Raw genomic sequence first — 17,716 nt, forward strand, 5'->3', positions numbered from 1 at the left:
ATATTTAGTATGATATTTAAAAGGGATATACATAGACAGAGGGAAGGAGTATAAAGTAACCAATGTGATGATAAAAAAACATGATTAAAGGGTGTGAAGGGATTGTAAAGGGAGAAGAGAAAGGCCAGAGGCAGAAAAAGGTAAATAATATCACAGGAAGAGGCACAAAAATATATCACAGTAGAGGGAAAGAGGGGAGAGAGATGAGCATTTTTTGAGATTTACTCTCATTTGATTTGGTTCAAGGAGGCAACAACATACTCAGTTAAGTTGAGAAATCTAACTTGCCCTATAGGCAGTAGGAGGGGAAAGAGGAGAAGGTAGGAAAAAAGTAGTAAGAGAAAGGGAGAATAAAAGGAAGGGGAGCTGACAGAAGGGAGCGAAGAGTGAGGGAGGTGGCGGTCAAAATTAAACTGTTGTGGAGGGGAAGGGAGAAGGGAGAAATAAAAGCATAACTGGGAGGAAATAGGATGAAAAGGCAGATAGTAATCATAACTGTGAATGTGAATGTGATAAACTCTCCCATAAAACAGAGATGGATAGCAGAATGGATTAAAAACCATAATCCTACAATATGTTGTTTACAAGAAACACATCTGAAACAGGGGAATACATATAGGATAAAGGTAAAGAGCTGGAGTAGAATATATTATGCTTCAGCCTATGTAAAAAAAAAAAAAGAGGGGTAGCAATCTCAACGTTGGACAAAGCAAAAGCAGAAATAGATCCAATCAAAAGAGATAAGGAAGGAAACTATATCCTGGTAAAAGGCATCATAGACAAGGAAGCAATTTATTGGTATAGCATCCAAATTCTTAGGAGAAGATAAGGGAGTTACAGGAAGAAATAGACAACAAAACTATACTAGTGGGGGACCTCAGCTACCCCTCTCTGAACTTGATAAATCTAACCTCAAAACAAACAAAAAAGAAGTTAAGGAAGTGACTAGAACTCTGGATGAGGTATATATTATAGACCTCTGGACAAAACTGAATGGGGATAGGAATATACCTTTTTCTCAGTGATACATGGGACATGCACAAAAACTGATCATGAACTAGGGCGTAAAAACCTCGCAATCCAGTGCAAAAAGGCAGAGATAGTCAATGAATCCTTTTCAGATCATAATGCAATAAAAATTATATGTAATAAAAGTCTATGGAAAGACAGACCAAAAATTAATTGGAAACTAAATAATCTAATCCTAAAGAAAGAGTGGGTTAAACAACAAATCATGAAAACAATCAATAACTTCATTCAAGAGAATGACAATAACGAGACAATCTACCAAAACTTATGGGATTCAGCAAAAGCAGTGCTTAGGGCAAGTTTTATATCATTGAATGCCTACATGAATAAAATAGAGAAAGAGGAGATCAATGAGTTGGGCATGCAGCTGAAAAAGCTAGAAAAGGGACCAACTGAAAATCCTCAAGTAAATACCAAATTAGAAATATCGAAAACCAAAGGATAGATTAAGAAAATTGAAATTAAGGAAACTACTGAATTAATAATAGTTGGTTTTATGAAAAAACCAATAAAATTGACAAATCTTTGGTCAATTTGATTAAAAAGAAGAAGAAAACCAAATGACCAATATCAAAAATGAAAAGGGTGAACTCACTTCCAAAGAGAAGAAAATTTCAAAAATTAAAAATTACTTTGCCCAACTGTACACCCATAAATTTGACAATCTAAGTGAGATGGATGAACATTTTAAAAATATATAAATTGCCCAGATTAACAGAAGAGGAAGTTAAATACTTAAATAACCGCATCGCAGAAAAAGAAATTGAACAAGCCATCAATGGACTCCCTAGGGAAAAATCTCTAGGGCCAGATGGATTTAAAAGTGAATTCTATCAAACATTTAAGTTACAGTTAATTCAAATATTATCTAGACTATCTGGGGAAATTGGTGAAGGAGGAGTCTTACCAAATTTTTTTTATGATACAACTATGGTTCTGATACCTAAACCAGGAAAAGCCAAAACAGAGAAGAAAAATTATATACCAATTTCCGTAATGAATACAGATGCAAAAAGTTTAAATAAAATATTAGCAAAAAGATTACAGCTACTTATCATGAGAATAATATATTATGATCAAGTAGGATTTATACCAGGAATGAAGGGCTGGTTCAATATTAGGAAAACTATCTGCATTATTGATCAAATCAACCACAAAACTAACAGAAACCATATGATTACCTCAATAGATACAGAAAAATTTTTTGACAAAATACAACACCCATTTCTACTGAAAATTCTGGAGAATATAAGAATAAATGGAACTTTCCATAAAGTAATAAGCAGTATCTACCTAAAACCATCAGCAAGCATTATATGCAATGGGGATAAGCTAGATGCATTTCCAATAACATCAGAGGTGAAACAAGGATGTCCATTATCACCACTGTTATTCAATATGGTATGAGAAATGTTAACCTTAGCAATAGGAGAAGAAAAGGAAATTGAAGGAATTAGAATAGGCAAAGAAGAAACTAAATTATCACTCTTTGCAGATGATATGATGATACAGAGAATCCCATAGAATCAAGTACAAAACTACTTGAAATAATAAACAACTTTGGCAAAATTGCAGGTTACAAAATAAACCCACATATATCACCTGCATTTCTATATATTACTAACAAAGCCCACCAGCAAGAGATAGAAAGAGAAATCCCATTTAAAATTACAGTAGACACTATAAAATATCTGGGAGTCTACCTGCCAAAACAAACCCAGGGACTATATGAACACAATTACAAAATACTTTTCACACAAATAAAGCCAGATCTAAGTAACAGGAAAAACATCAGTTGCTCGTAGGTAGTCCAAGCTAACACAATAAAAATGACAATTCTACCTAAATTAATTTACTTATTCAGTGTCGTACCAAACAAATTACCAAAAAATTATTTTCTAGAGCTAGAAAAAATAATATCAAAATTCACCTGGAAGAACAAAAGGTCCAGAGTATCTAGGGAATTAATAAAAACAAATGCTAGGGAAGGTGGCCTAGCCAAACTAGATCTCAAATTGTATTAGAAAGAAGCAATTATCAAAACCACTTGGTACTGGCTAAGAAATAAAGGGGTAGCTCACTGGACTAGGATAGGTACTCAAGACACAGTAGTCAATGAACATAGCAATCTACTGTTTGATAAACCCAACGACCCCAGCTTCTGGGATAAGAACCCACTGTTCGACAAAAACTGCTGGGAAAACTAGATAAAAGTACGGCAGACACCGTACACCATGATAAAGTCCAAATGGGTCCAAGATTGTACATATAAAGGCTAATACTATCAACCAACCAATTAGGGGAGCAAGGAATAGGGTATTTGTCAGATTTATGGAAAATGAAGAAATTTATGACCACATGAAAGATAGAGAACATTACACAGTGCAAAATGGATAATTTTGATTACATTAAATTGAATAGTTCTTGCACAAACAAACCTAATGCAACCAAGATTAGGAGGGAAGGAGAAAATTGGGAAAGAATTTTTACAACTAGTATCTGTGATAGAGGCCTCATTTCCAAAATACATAAAGATATGAGTCAAATTTACAAGAATACAAGTCATTCCTCAATTGATAAGTGGTCAAAGGATAAGAATAGGCAGTTTTCAGAGGAAAAAAGTAAGGCTATCTATAGTCACATGAAAAAAATGCTCTAAATCTCTATTGATTAGAGATGCAAATCAAAACAACTTCATGGTACCACATCACACCTATCAGATTGGCTAACACGACAAAACAGAGAGATGATAAATGTTGAAGAAGATGTGAGAGAGTTGGTATTGGTAGAGCTGTAAGCTGATCCAACCATTCTGGACAGCAATTTGGAACTATGCCCAAAGGGCTACAAAAATGTGCATACTCTTAGATCCAGCAACACAGCTTCTAGGACTGTATCCCCAAGAGATCATAAAAATGGGAAAGGGTCTCACATGTACAAAAATATTTATAGCAGCTCTCTTTGTGGTGGGCAAAAACTGGAAATCAAGGGGATTCGGGGAATGGCGAATAAATTGTAGTAAATGAATGTAATGGAATACTATTGTACTATAAGAAATGATGAACAGGAGGACTTCAGAGAGGCCTGGAAGGACTTATATGAACTGATGCTGAGTGAAAGGAGCAGAACCAGGAGAACTTTGTACACAGCAACAACCACAGTATGCAAGGAATTTTTCTGTAGACTTAGTCCTTCATTGGAATGCAAGGACTTAAAAAATTCCTAATGGTCCCTTAAGGCAAAATGCCTTCCACATTCAGAGAAAGAACTATGGAATTGGATTGCAGAATGAAGCAGATCATTTTCTTTTGTATTATATTTTGTTTTGTTTTATGATTTCTCCCATTCATATTAATTCTTCTGTGCAACATGACTAAGGTGAAAATGTATTTGATAGGAATATATGTGTAGAACCTATGTAAAGTTGTATGCCATCTCAGGGAGGGAGAGGGAAGGGTGGGTGGAAGGAGGGGGAGGGAAGGGAAAAAAATCTAAGATATATGGAAGTGATTGTAGATCACTGAAAACAAATAAAATAATAATAATAATAATTCCCACTTTATGAAGCTTTGGTATAGTATCAAAGAAGAATATTCATAAGTTTTTGAAAAGGTTATTAAAATATCCCTCCCTTTCCCAACTGAAAAAAAAAAGGGCTAAAAAAATGTGTATGCCCTTTGACCAAGCAGTATCGCTTCTAGGGCTGTATCCCAAAGAGATCATAAAAATGGGAAAAGGTCCCACGTGTACAAAAATATTTATAGCAGTTCTCTTTGTGGTGGCCAAGACCTGGAAATTGAGGGAATGCTCATCAGTTGGGGAACGGCTGAACAAGTTGTGGTATATGAATGTAGTGGAACACTATTATGCTATAAGAAATGAAGAACAGTCAGACTTCAAAAAAACCTGGAAAGACTTACAAGAACTGATGGTGACTGAAATGAGCAGAACTGGGAAAACATTATGCACAGTAACAGAGAACTGTTTCTGATAAGACTGAGCCCTTGACAGCAATGCAAGAACCTAAAACAAGGACTCTTGAGACAAAATGCCATTCACATCCAGAGAAAGAACTATGGAATCAGAAGGTGGAATGAAGCAGACTATTTTCTCTTGTGTTACGTTTTGGTTTGATTTGGTTTTTCTCACGGTTTCTCCCATTTGTTTTATTTCTTCTCTGCAACATGACTAATGTGAAAATGTTTTTAATAAGAATGTAAGTATAGAACCCATATAAGATTGCATGCTGTCTCTGGAAGGGAGGGAAGAAGGAGGGAGAGAAAATTTAAAACTTATGGAAGTGATTGTTGAAAACTGAAAACAAATTAAATTTTTTTAAAAAAGAAAAAAGAATCATATTTTACAAAGTACATTAGAATAATTAATAAGTTGTCTTACAGGGCCTTTATTTGCATAGCAACATAAGAAATCTGACACTGGTTTAATTTGATGACAATCGAATTTAATTCATTAATAAACAAGTAAGAATACTAGCATGCCCAGAGCTATGTTATGCCTGGAGGAAAGACAAAAGTATCTGACATTCTCTTCAATGAGCTTACAATCAAGAGGATCTAAGCCTTGACAAGATATAGGGAGAGTGTGACATGGAGGGACTGTTTTTTTATTAGCTTGCTGCAATTCGGTTTTTAATATCTCTCATGAAATTAAAATTAGATTCAGGATGCTCTTCACCAATATGCTCTATGACAAATTACAAAACTGTAACACTTGATGATCTTGATTACCATGATCAATATGTACAAAATCTTTATACTTAACATATTATACTATATATAATGTATATATAGTATAATGTATGCATTATACTATATATGTATATACTTTATACTATGTAAAAATTTTTTATCATTCAAAACACCAAACAGCTTTATAATGCAAACTTCAAGTCTATGGTTCTTTGGATAGCAGTGGTTTGCATCTAATGCCCATGGAAAACTTATTGGATACCCCAAATTACAGAATCTAAGAGCTGAACAGGATGTCAGAATATATCTAGTTCCATCTGTTTCTAACCAAAAATTCCTTTTATAACATTCCTAATCCAGTGCTATGCTGCAGCCAGTTCATAGGGCTCAGAAGAGTTGACTGCTAAAATTTCAGAGTGAGTATTTATACCCTGGAAATACATAAAAGCTACAAATTAGGACTAGATTTATTTTTTGTTGATTGTCTAGACTTCAGAAAGTGATAGGAAAATGTTAATAATTCAGACAATTAATTCAGACTAATAATTAAACTACTTTTGGAGAGCCAGTTGTTAAACATTTACCAGTATACTCTTGTTGAGATGTGATCACAAGGTCTTCACTTGAAAGTCTCTAGAGAGAAGAGACCTGAAGCCCAGGAAGCAACTTAAGTAAATCCTTACTCACAATAGATTCTGGCAAATCTCAAGCAAACTGTATTTTAAGAGTACTGACCTTGGAAGTCAGGAAACCTGGGCTTGATTCCCAGCTCTACCACATATCATCTATATGACCCGTATTATCTGGCAAACCATTCAAGCTCTGTTTCCTCATCTATAAAACAGGAATGCTAATATTTACATCACCCACACTGCAACATTTTTGTACCAAGATAATGTTTAAAGGATTTATTTTTGTAAGTTGTTGTATAAATATAAGCTGTTGCTAATACAGAACATTAGACAAATTCTGTAGAATAGTTTTTTTTGCTTTTTAAAACAAACTAAAATGCATGATTCTTAATGATTTATGATTCTTAAAATATTTTAGGGGAAAATGTTATATACATTTTATTAAACTTACTATATCAAAATATGCTGGATGTAGTAGTATATATATATATATATGTATATATATATATATATATAGAAGATAGTTTAGTAAGCCTTTTCAATTGACTGAGATTGAAAAGATTGAGTATCTTAAATTATCCTTTTCTGGATTGCACCATACAAGAGGACAGCCCACAATTAATGCTGGATATTAAATTCCTTGACTCCTTAATGAAGGCTAGGCACATAGGCTGGATCCAAATGGAGGAAGGCCTTGAATACCAAGATCAAGGGTTTTAAATATTTTTTAAAAGCAGAAAACTGGGAAAGAATTTTTGCAACTAGTGTCTGTGATAAAGGCCTCATTTCTATAGAGAACTGAGTCAAATTTACAAGAATACAAGTGATTCCCCAATTGATAAATGGTCAAAGGATATGAACAGGCAGTTTTCTGAGAAAGCAATTAAAGCTATCTATGGTCATATGAAAAAATGCTCTAAATCTCTATTGATTAGAGTTGCAAATTAAAACAACTCTGAGGTACCACATCACACCTATCAGATTGGCTAACATGACAAAACAGGAAGACCATAAATGTTGGAGAAGATGTGGGAGAGTTGGAACACTAATTCATTTTGGTGGAGCTGCAAGCTAATCCAACCATTCTGGAGAGCAATTTGGAACTATGCCCAAAGGGCTACAAAAATGTGCATACTCTTGGACCAAGCAATACCGCTTCCAGGACTGTATTCCCAAGAGATCATAAAAATGTGAAAGGCCCCACACATACAAAAATATTTACAGCAGCTCTCTTTGTGGAAATCAAGGGGATGTCCATCAAGTGGAGAATGGCTGAACAAGCTGTGGTATATGAATGTAATGAAATTCTATTGTGCTATAAGAAATGATGAACAGGAAGACTTCAGAAAGGCCTGGAAGGATTTATATGAACTGATGCTGAGTGAAAGGAGCAGAACCAGGAGAACTTTGTACACAGCAACAAACACAGTGTGCAAGGAATTTTTCTGGTAGACTTAGTCCTTCATAGCAATGCAAGGACCTAAAAAATTCCCAATGGGCTCTTGAGGCAAAAGGCCTTTCACATCCAGAGAAAGAACTATGGAACTGGATCACAGAACGAAGCAGATCATTTTCTTTTGTGTTATATTTTGTTTTGTTTTATGGTTTCTCTCATTTATTTTAATTCTTCTATGCAACATGACTAAGGTGAAAATGTATTTGGTAGGAATGTATGTATAGAACCTATATAAGATTGCACACCATCTCAAGGAGGGAGTGGGAAGGAGAGGGGAAGGAAGGAGAGGGAGGGGAAAAAATCTAAGATATATGTAAGTCATTGTAGAAAACTGAACACAAAATAATTTTAAAAATACATTTTTTAGCAGGCAACAGAGAGCTAATCAAGATTCTTGAAAAGGAAAATGACATGATCACAGGGCATCATGAGATTTTAATTTTGAGCTAGAAAGAACCTTAATCCAACACCTTCATTTTGGAGATGAACTGATGTAAAGCAAGGTAAAGTAACTTGTCCAAGGTTACCCAAGTACGAACAAAGCCAAGATTTGAATCCAGTTCCTCTGACTCCAAAGTCACTGTTTCTCCACTTATGCATTAATAAGATTATCTAGGCAATTGTGAGGAGGATGGACTGGAGAGAGAGATATGACTATTTTAGTTTTACACATGTTATGAAAACACTGGGACATCCAGGTTAGAGGTACCATAGGCAGTTGGAATTAAGGGATTAGAGTATTGTGAAGAGGTGGGGTAGAGGCAAGAATAGATTTGCAGATCTGTGAATCACTATGCATAAGTGCAAAAATTGAAGTAATGAGAGGAGTCATCATCAAGAGAATAAGTATAGAGAAAGGACAGAAGAGTATACCCAGGAAAAGAATACTGGAGAATGCCTTTGTTTAAAGGTTGGGAGTAGAATGAGGATACAGAAAAGTAGTCAGAGAGGTAGCATGATACAATAGAAATAATGATGGATAGTAAGTTACAGGACTCAAATACTGACTCATACTAAGGTTGGATTAGATGATCTCTGCTATCTTACCAACTCTAAATCTATGATCATATCTAATTAGAAGGAAAAGCATAAGAGTGAAACACCGTAGAAGCCAAAGGAGCAGAATATAAGCTTTTGGACCTCCTTTTCCACATCACCCATTCTGCTTTTAAAGGCATTCTTCTCTCATTGGCTTTTTGGACCTCTTTGGCCAACTGAATCAGCCTATTTTTAAAGGTGTTATTTTCTTCAGCATTTTTTGGGGACTCGCTTTTTATGATTTTCTTGCATCGCTCTCATTTCTCTTCCCAATTTTTTCTCCATATCTCTTATTAGATTTTCAAAATCCTTTTTGAGCTCTTCCATGGCCTGAGACCACTGCACATTTATTTTGGAGGCCTCTGATGGTAAGCATTGTTCTTTCTCATCTGAAAAAATGGAAGAAAATTCCTATTCACCAAGAAAGTAACCTTCTATAGTATTTTTTTTCTCTTTTTTGGGTATTTTCCTAGTCAGTTACTTGACTTTTGAGTCCTTTGTCAAGAGGAGGGTATACTCTGGGGACCTGTAAGTTCTCAGTTCCTCCAAGGGGGCACAATCAAGGGAGATGACTTTACTCTTCTCCTGACCTGCGCACTGGTCTGGGAGTAGCCAAAAACTTTTCTGCCCAGAATCTGCAAGTAGAATTCCCTCTCCACAGCTGCCTCCAGCTCCGCCACGCCAGTACTTCTTCTCCTCAGCCCAGGCCCTGGCTCAGGGCTGAGATGCAGATCAGCTGCTCAATTCCCCCAGGGGCTCCAGGTGTGGGGGTCCAAAATTGGACGCTGCTACTGCAGTGGCCACTGCCAGAGGTCCAGACTGTGCTCCTCTCTCCTGGGTAAAGGAGGCCTCCCACTGACCTTTGAAGCTGTCTGTGGTGTTTGTGGGTTGAGCAACCTGAGAACTGTTGCTGGCAGTGGCTCCCTGAAGCCTGTTCTGGATCCTGTCCCTGCCGTGCTGCAGCTGGCTCCCGTCTGCACCAGGTGCAATAGGCCCCTCCTGTTGGCCTTCCAGACTGTCCTGGACTGGAAATCTCCCTCACTCTGTAGTTTTGTGGTTTCTGCTGCTCTAGAATTTGTCCAGAGTCGTTTTTTACAGGTACTTTATGGGCTATGTGGGGGAGCTTCTATAGGTCTGTCTTTCTACTCTGCCATCTTGGCTCTGCCCCCTTGAAGCAGTTCTTTTAGAACTCCAATATGTAGTTCATCTGTGCCTGGTGACTAGAATTCATTGAGGGCAGATAATGCTATCTTATTATCTCTCTACTTATCTTGGTTATCAATTTCCTATTAGTTATTTTGGTTCTATCCTCTCCAGTCTAAAGAAAATTTTCTGTGGCAGAGAGAAAAGAAGCAAAACAAAGCAGTTTTTCACCATTGATAGTTATTAAGTACTATCAATCAACCAACCAGCATTCACTGAACACCTACTATGTGTCAGGCACTGTACTAGGCACTGGGGATAAAAATATAATACAAGCAATGTCCTTACACCTTCTGAGAGATTGGAGCAAGATCACAGTGGAGACAGGAGGGAAGGAAGAATGAATGGTATTGAGGGGATTAAGGGAGTGGAGAAGATATGAGGGAGTTCCCACTGAATGGTGTCAATCAACATTGATACTTGATTTAGGTATGCCTCAGCAACCTTCTTTTTCTTTTCTTCATCAACCCTATCCTAAAAACAAAACAAAACAAAAAAACAACCTAGAGACTCTGCCTTTGACCCTGTTGTTCCTTCAGACTATTATTCTAGCTCTTTCTTACTTTTTACTGAAATCTTGACTTCAGTTTTTCAGGACCTAATATAGTTGAAGTGACATCTTATGAAATCTTCAAATATACAATCAGATCAAAGGCTGAATCTATTGATTCTTGAATATCCTCTTATTCACAGCCACCATAGTTCTTGTTGGTGCCTGTCCATCATACCTGAAATGCAGTCTTTCCTCATCTCTGGCCCTTAGAAACCTCAGTATTCTTGAGGGCTTAGTTTAAACGCCACTACTCTTGACATGAAACCTTTCCTGATCACCACAGCTACTAAAGCTTCTTCCTCCTTAACTTCCCCTCAATAACTGTTTATCTTTTTTGTATATACCTATCTATGCATGTTGCTTAATGCTGTTTGTCTCAGTTTCCTCATCGGTAAAATAAGGGGGAGAAGGAAATGGCAAATCACTCCAGTATCTTCGCCAAGGAAACCCTCAATGGGGTCATGAAATGACTTAACAAAAACATTCTATACATGTATAATATAAGTAAATATTGTAAATATACATGTAAATGCTGCTTCTCCGGCTAGACCTAACCTTGAGTGCTGGCACTATATTTTCTCTATATGTAGTCCTTGCATTCCTGAAACAAAACAGTATCCAGCACATTGTCAGTATTTAATAGGTGTTTGTACATCAACTAAATGTCTCACTTACACATGATGTGTGAATACCAAATTGAACTTCTGTCAATCAGCAGCTCAAAATGTGAGATATGATGCTACATTGATTTTTTTTATTTTTAAAAAGCTCAAGGAACCTTATAAATTCTTGCAAATGATCATCTTTCACTATATCAACCGTTGTTGTTGCTATTCATTTACCAATTATAGGGACAAATTATTTTTCCTTATACATTCATAAGAAGTTTGCCTAAGTTTGGCTGACCTTGCAGAAGTGAAAATAATCATGAGATGTATAAAATAACATATTAGGAATATTTTTACTTCCCTAGTACTTTAATGTCAGCACCTGAAAGACAATTAAAATAGTTCTCTTAGTTCTAAAAATATCTTTAAACTTTAAAATTTTAGTCATTCTTTGCATATCTGAATGTGCCTAAATTATTTCCAGGAAATAATTTACACATAAATAAAGAATATCTCACTGACCAGACTGTATATCTGTTTTAAAATGCATAAGTTTTAGGAAGAAAATGAAGTGTGAATTATTAATGGTACAGTTTGAGTGGGTATCTAGGACCTCATTTCAAAATGTGATTTGGGATTCTGATTAGGTTCACAATTCATATGACAAAGAAATAAGAGATATGAATGTAGGTAGTATACTGCTTTTACAAAAGCCAATTGTTATACTTGTGTAGTACTGTATATCCTTTATATTATGAACCAATTAAATGAAGATGTATGCTAAATTTCAATGTTGCAAGACCGTAAATTTATCTTTATATAAGACTATTCATTTGCTTAGAATGGAACCTGTAAAATTTTGGTATATCTGGTATTCTGTAAGTGTCACTGAAATTTTACACTCTTGGAAATTTATACCACATCCTATCCTGCACAATTTTCAGAGACTACATTAGTTGTTTTGTCATATGGATCAATTTTCATCTTCATCCTTATAAGTCCCCTCTAGTCAAGTCAAGCCATACCTCCCTTGGTCTTTTTTTCCTAATTATTTTTCCACAAAGCTATTCTAAATGATCAAATAATCTCTCAAGATACATCTATTTCTCACCTGACCTCTTATCGAAAACTTTCTTTTTTCATAGAGTCTTCCAAAACCAACTCAGCAAATCCTGTAATGCACATTAACTAATGCATACACAAATGTTCCAGCAAGAATCCATTGACTTCAGCAGGACCAGTTGGGATTCTAGCCCAACCACTACTACAGCTAAATTTGGACATGCTAAAATGCTGCCAAATCATATGTATCATATTTAGACAAGCAGGTTTTCTATGTGGGTCATGTTTTACTATTACGTTTTATCACAATGTTTTATAATTACAAACATGAGGAACTGAATAGTTTAATTTAAAAAATGAAAAATATGTAAATTACTATACAGAAAAAAATACAAAACGATGCTAAATGTGGTGCACCAGAATTTTGACTTAATTTAAGAATCTGGGGAAAAAATAATATCCTTTCAAATTAGTTAATAAAATCTTATTATACCTGGATGAAAGTGTGTAAATGTTATCTTCTGTTCAAATAAATTAAGGGGTATAAACTGTATGTAAAGTCACCTGATTCATTCTCAGAAAAACACATTTCAAAACATTTACCTTTTGTAATTTAAAACATTATGCTATTTTATGAATGTTATTTGAAATAGTTTTAAAGACAATATATCGATGAAATAGCATAAATTTCATGTACACAAAGGGGTTAACTAACTCATCCTTGAGGTATTTAAAAAGAACTAGGAATTACCTCTGTAATTTCAGTGATATGAGAAACTCTCAGGAGAATAAACACTCTCCATCAATACAGGTTGGCACCTTCTCTACAATCTATAGGCCTACAGAGTTGTCAGTTGAGAGATTAAGTGTTTTGTTCAGACTCAGAGGCAGTGTCTTTTTGCCTTTGAGGCCAATTCTCTATCTACTCCACCAGAGGGGTCAACCTCAAACCCTGCCGAATTGCAGGGATCCCTTTCTATTTGAGTTTGACAGCACTGCACTACCCTATATTACTTTTCTTAATATTAAATTAATATATTTAAGTAGAGATTGGAATTTATCTCATTCATTCCTGAAATAAAATAACCAAACTGGTCTTCTGTCAAGGTAACAATTCACTAAAAAACTCAACTGAACTAGGTATGACAATAATATTTGTATAAAAAGAGGTTACTTACTTGGGTGAATTTCATCTAAAACACTACCTTGGTAAATAAGGAATCAAGCAGTAAGTAAATATGCTAGTACTGGCACAATTCACTCCCTTCATTTGTGTAGAGAGAATATTCAAGAAGCAAATGATCCACATTCTTTCCTTATACTACATGTGATATTGACTAACCCTTTATCAACCATCTTAGCTGTTTCCCTACAACTGCTACTAGATGCTCTCTCTTAAGTAGATACTCTCACTCAAATTAAGATTATTATTAATACCCAAACTTCACCATATTCTTCTAGTAGTTGAACAACTTCCAAAAAAATCTGGACAAGCACCCCAACCCCTCTGTCCCTGGCACACCATCCTTGAGCTTCTGGTTATGCTGTACCAACTGACCAGAGGGGAAATAGCAAGAGTAATTAAAAGGTATAATTCTGAAGGATCATATTACAAAACAGTTATAAAAGAATCTTGGGTTCCCTAAAAATTTATTGTAAAAGATTTCAAAATGTTCATCTATAAAATGAAGGGGTTTCACTGAATGGCCTTCCAAGTTGGAAGATCCCTTCCAACTCTAGGTCAATCATTCCATGATCTGCTTAAATCTTAAGCTTTAACACAGAACTTTTTAAATTTTAATTTTTTTAACACTGCTATTCACTTTATTTTGCATATGATGAATTTTGTGATAACAGTGGCAGTTTCTTAATCACATCTATCATCCTAACTACTCTGAACATTGGAAAGGCTACAATTTTATCACATTATTTCTTTCAAATTTCCAAGACTTTCAAATTTCCTCTTGTGACCCAAACAGTACCTTATTTTTTCCCCAAGTTGGACCAAATAAATGAATATTCCTGGGGGGGAAAAACATAAATACAGTCTGTTCCATAACTTCTAAATGTAATCTTCTGCACAACTATTAAACTTGTAGATGATAGCTTTGCTAAATTCTTTAGCTAATCTTCAAATGCATCTTTTTGCTAAATTTATACTCAGGAGCTGCTAGGCTTTTATTACTAAGCAAGAATATCAATTGCTTAATCTTCCGCATTATCTAAGCACTACTAATACAACTTCATCTGTAATTTTGCACACTAAAATCTGTTTAAATGGAAACCAGTATTTAATGGTGAACTGCAAATCTAATAAAAAAAAAATAAGATGCTTTACTTGTACAATATATTTAAAGTTAAGTGATGTAAATCTATTTTATGAGTAGAGTATGTAAATCAACTTTCCTTTCATTAACTTTCCAAGATTTTTCCCAGGTAACATTTTACTCCAACACTGTCTTGTGCATAAAATGTCCAGGAGTACTCTTTTTATTTTTAAAGATATGGAAACTTGGGCAGAGACAGAGATATATCCTTGTTTTATCCTAAAATGCCCATAGAAAATACAAAAATTTGTCAAAACATATGGATACACAAATTATTCTACTATGTTCCCTACTTAGAAGTAGACTTTTTATTTAAATGGAAATGTTTTTCATTTCAACTAATTAGACCTTTCCATGTAATTATTATATTCTTATTATTTTTTGAATGAGGTTAGGTGAGAAATAGTTAGCTAGATGTATTTTGAGAGGTTATTTGAGCATTTAAGATAACTTTTAAATAAATTTGTGGAGAAATAGTTAGGAAAGGACCCCATGCCCCAGGGGAGGTATGGTTTGATTTGACTAGAGGGAATTTATCAGGAAAAAAGATGAAAATTGATCCATATGACAAAACAATAATGTAGCTTTGAAAATTGTGGAGGATAGGATGAGATATAAATTTTATATGTATATATATATATATATATATATATATATATATATATATATATACACACACACACAGAGATCTATAGGTATATGTACATATATATGATTATATATTATATAATATATAATTAACTAAAAAAATTAAAGTATCAGAGTAAATAAGTACCAGCTGTACATATAGTAAAACTCTAAACTTTCAACCATATTCCAAGCCTTAACATTGTTAAAGTTAATCCAGGTTAAAAGGCAGAAGCTCAGAGAGGAATTTTTAAAAGTAGCAATTCATGTGAAAGTAAATTTCTTTCGGCAAGTATTTTTTCCACATTAACTAACATCTGTAAAATATTATCATCTGCATTTCTTTATCAGGACAAAGCAAATATTCCACCAAAACTTTCAAGTTTTTCAGTTTCTCCAATGTATATGAAACTCAAGTGTGTGATTCAGAGTAATCACTCAGACAAATTCCACTTTTCATAGTGAACACATGGTAAGTGAATAGCACTTAACACGAGAGGAAATATATCTGACTTCTTCACAAAGGTATACAGAGAAACAAGTTTTTATTGAAAATACCAATGGGAATGTACCATTATGAAAATTATACACAGTTTCATATTTTTGGATAACCAAGTCCAAAACTGAAGAAATTTCTACAAATAAAGTTGATTTAATATAAACATATACATTATAAGGAAAAACATAAATTTATATGGTTGAACTCATCCTATTTGCATTCATACAATCTTACCCAGGTTACAAATGTCTAATTACCTTGTGAAAAATATAGGCAATCCTGAACTTCTAATCAAGTTATGTCCTACATGTTCCAAACCATTTTAGGATATGATTTTCATGAAACCTGAAAATTAAACATCAAACAAAACTTGGGGAAAAAGCAAAATTTAATTGAGAAAACTGAATTTGATATATATGAAATAGGCTATGCAGAAATTATGTAATATGTAAAAAATATAAAAGCAAAAATGGTATCTACTGAAAGAAATTAACTGCTGTTAAATCACAAGTTAAAATAGTGAAAACAGTTGGTAATTTTACGCATAGATTGTGTTTTAAAAATTTGTTAATCAGTTGTTTAAACCTAGAAACACATATTCCTTACATAGTATAGCTAGATATGGTGGAACAAGGAACCTTGGGCAGGGACAGGGCATATCCTTGTTTTATTCTAAAATGCAAACTCCAACACTACATTTTTGATGAAGTTTTCCCTAATGCCCCCAAATTCTTATTATTTCTTCCACCTGGCAACCCTATGCTACTTTGTCTCTTTCTCTTTTATGAAACATCACATTCCACTAAGCTGTGAGTTTCCTTGAGGTCACGGACCAAGTTTATTTATTTCTATAGTCCCTGCAGCACCCAGAATTTTACCTAATACATCACAAGTCCTGAATACAAACAAACAGCTGCCTTCTTTCCAGTACACTGAAATATATCTCCCAGGAAGGCAATGAAATCGCAAGTCTCTAGCAAACAAGGAAAAGGGATGGGAAATTCTGGGCAAAGGCAAATTGTTAACTTTCTATATTTGTGTAAGAAAAGGTATTTCTATAAATTTCATCAAGTCAATCTGAAGTCCCTCTGAATTAGAGGGAAGAAAAGGTCAATTGCTAAACAGATGTTGGAATCCTCTGGCGTCAAGAGTTTGGGTTCCCATTTTTAACCATTCCTGTGGAAAGCTTGATTTTAAAGTAAAGAACTGTCTATATATAATGCCTTCCATTTGCCATTAAGGTTAGGTATCATATATGAGTCTTCAAATAACATTATCAAAGAGAAATTAATTCAAAATTATTTACGTTACTGAAATTGACTTAATGTAAACCCCAACGGCCAACTCTCTAAATCCTAATTCCAAGAGGAAAATACTTTCTAGTGTTATATCGGTATTTTAACAATTACTTTATGAAAAATTAAATGCAACATTAAAAAAACAAATGTTACTGTATATTAAATGTTAATTACCTTGGCCGCTATCATTCCGAAGGGGGCCTTCAGCCTTGAACTCAATTTGCAAATGAACTACTGTCAACTGCATGGCAAACAGCTAAGTTCTTTTTGATGTCACAATCCCACCCCTAAAAAGATATTGTTTATGACATTTTCGAAATTATATTATTTAGATCTTTAGAGGTTTTATCCAACACTTTACATGGACTTTAAAATAGATAAATTTTATATTATCTATACAGATAAAATATGAACAATTAAGACACAAACAATATAAACAAAAACACTAACTATAAGTTTTTTAGACAATATCTGAAGTTTCTAACAATTTTAAAATAGGAAAATACAATCGATGAATGAGAAGTGAAGCTCTATAGCCAGTTTTCCCTCAAGAACTCTCTTTCTTGTAAACATGAATATAGTCCAAAAAGTCATTTCTCTTTTCAAGTTCACAATCTTGAGGTCAAAGAAACCAGGTTAATATGGGATAAGTTACTTAAATTACAGGATAAAAAG

General features: G+C 34.3%; 1 protein-coding gene across 12 annotated transcripts in view; it reads right to left on the minus strand.

Annotated features, from left to right (window-relative positions):
• BAZ2B (bromodomain adjacent to zinc finger domain 2B) overlaps positions 1 to 17,716 on the minus strand; it is a 353,036-nt gene that overhangs the window by 303,939 nt on the left and 31,381 nt on the right. For 2 of the 12 annotated variants that reach the window (XM_072612066.1, XM_072612088.1), the window contains exons 2-3: positions 17,216 to 17,328; positions 16,001 to 16,088 (exon numbers count right to left, since the gene is read on the minus strand). The exons of 8 other annotated variants lie outside the window; for them this stretch is intronic. The gene's annotated coding sequence lies outside the window, so the exon portion shown is untranslated. Of the gene's footprint in view, positions 1 to 16,000; positions 16,089 to 17,215; positions 17,329 to 17,716 lie in introns of those variants that run through there. 2 more of the 12 variants (XM_072612064.1, XM_072612068.1) reach the window with 1 other exon arrangement.

This window comes from Notamacropus eugenii, chromosome 5, assembly GCF_028372415.1.
Source record: "Notamacropus eugenii isolate mMacEug1 chromosome 5, mMacEug1.pri_v2, whole genome shotgun sequence".
In the NCBI taxonomy this organism is placed as follows: domain Eukaryota; kingdom Metazoa; phylum Chordata; class Mammalia; order Diprotodontia; family Macropodidae; genus Notamacropus; species Notamacropus eugenii.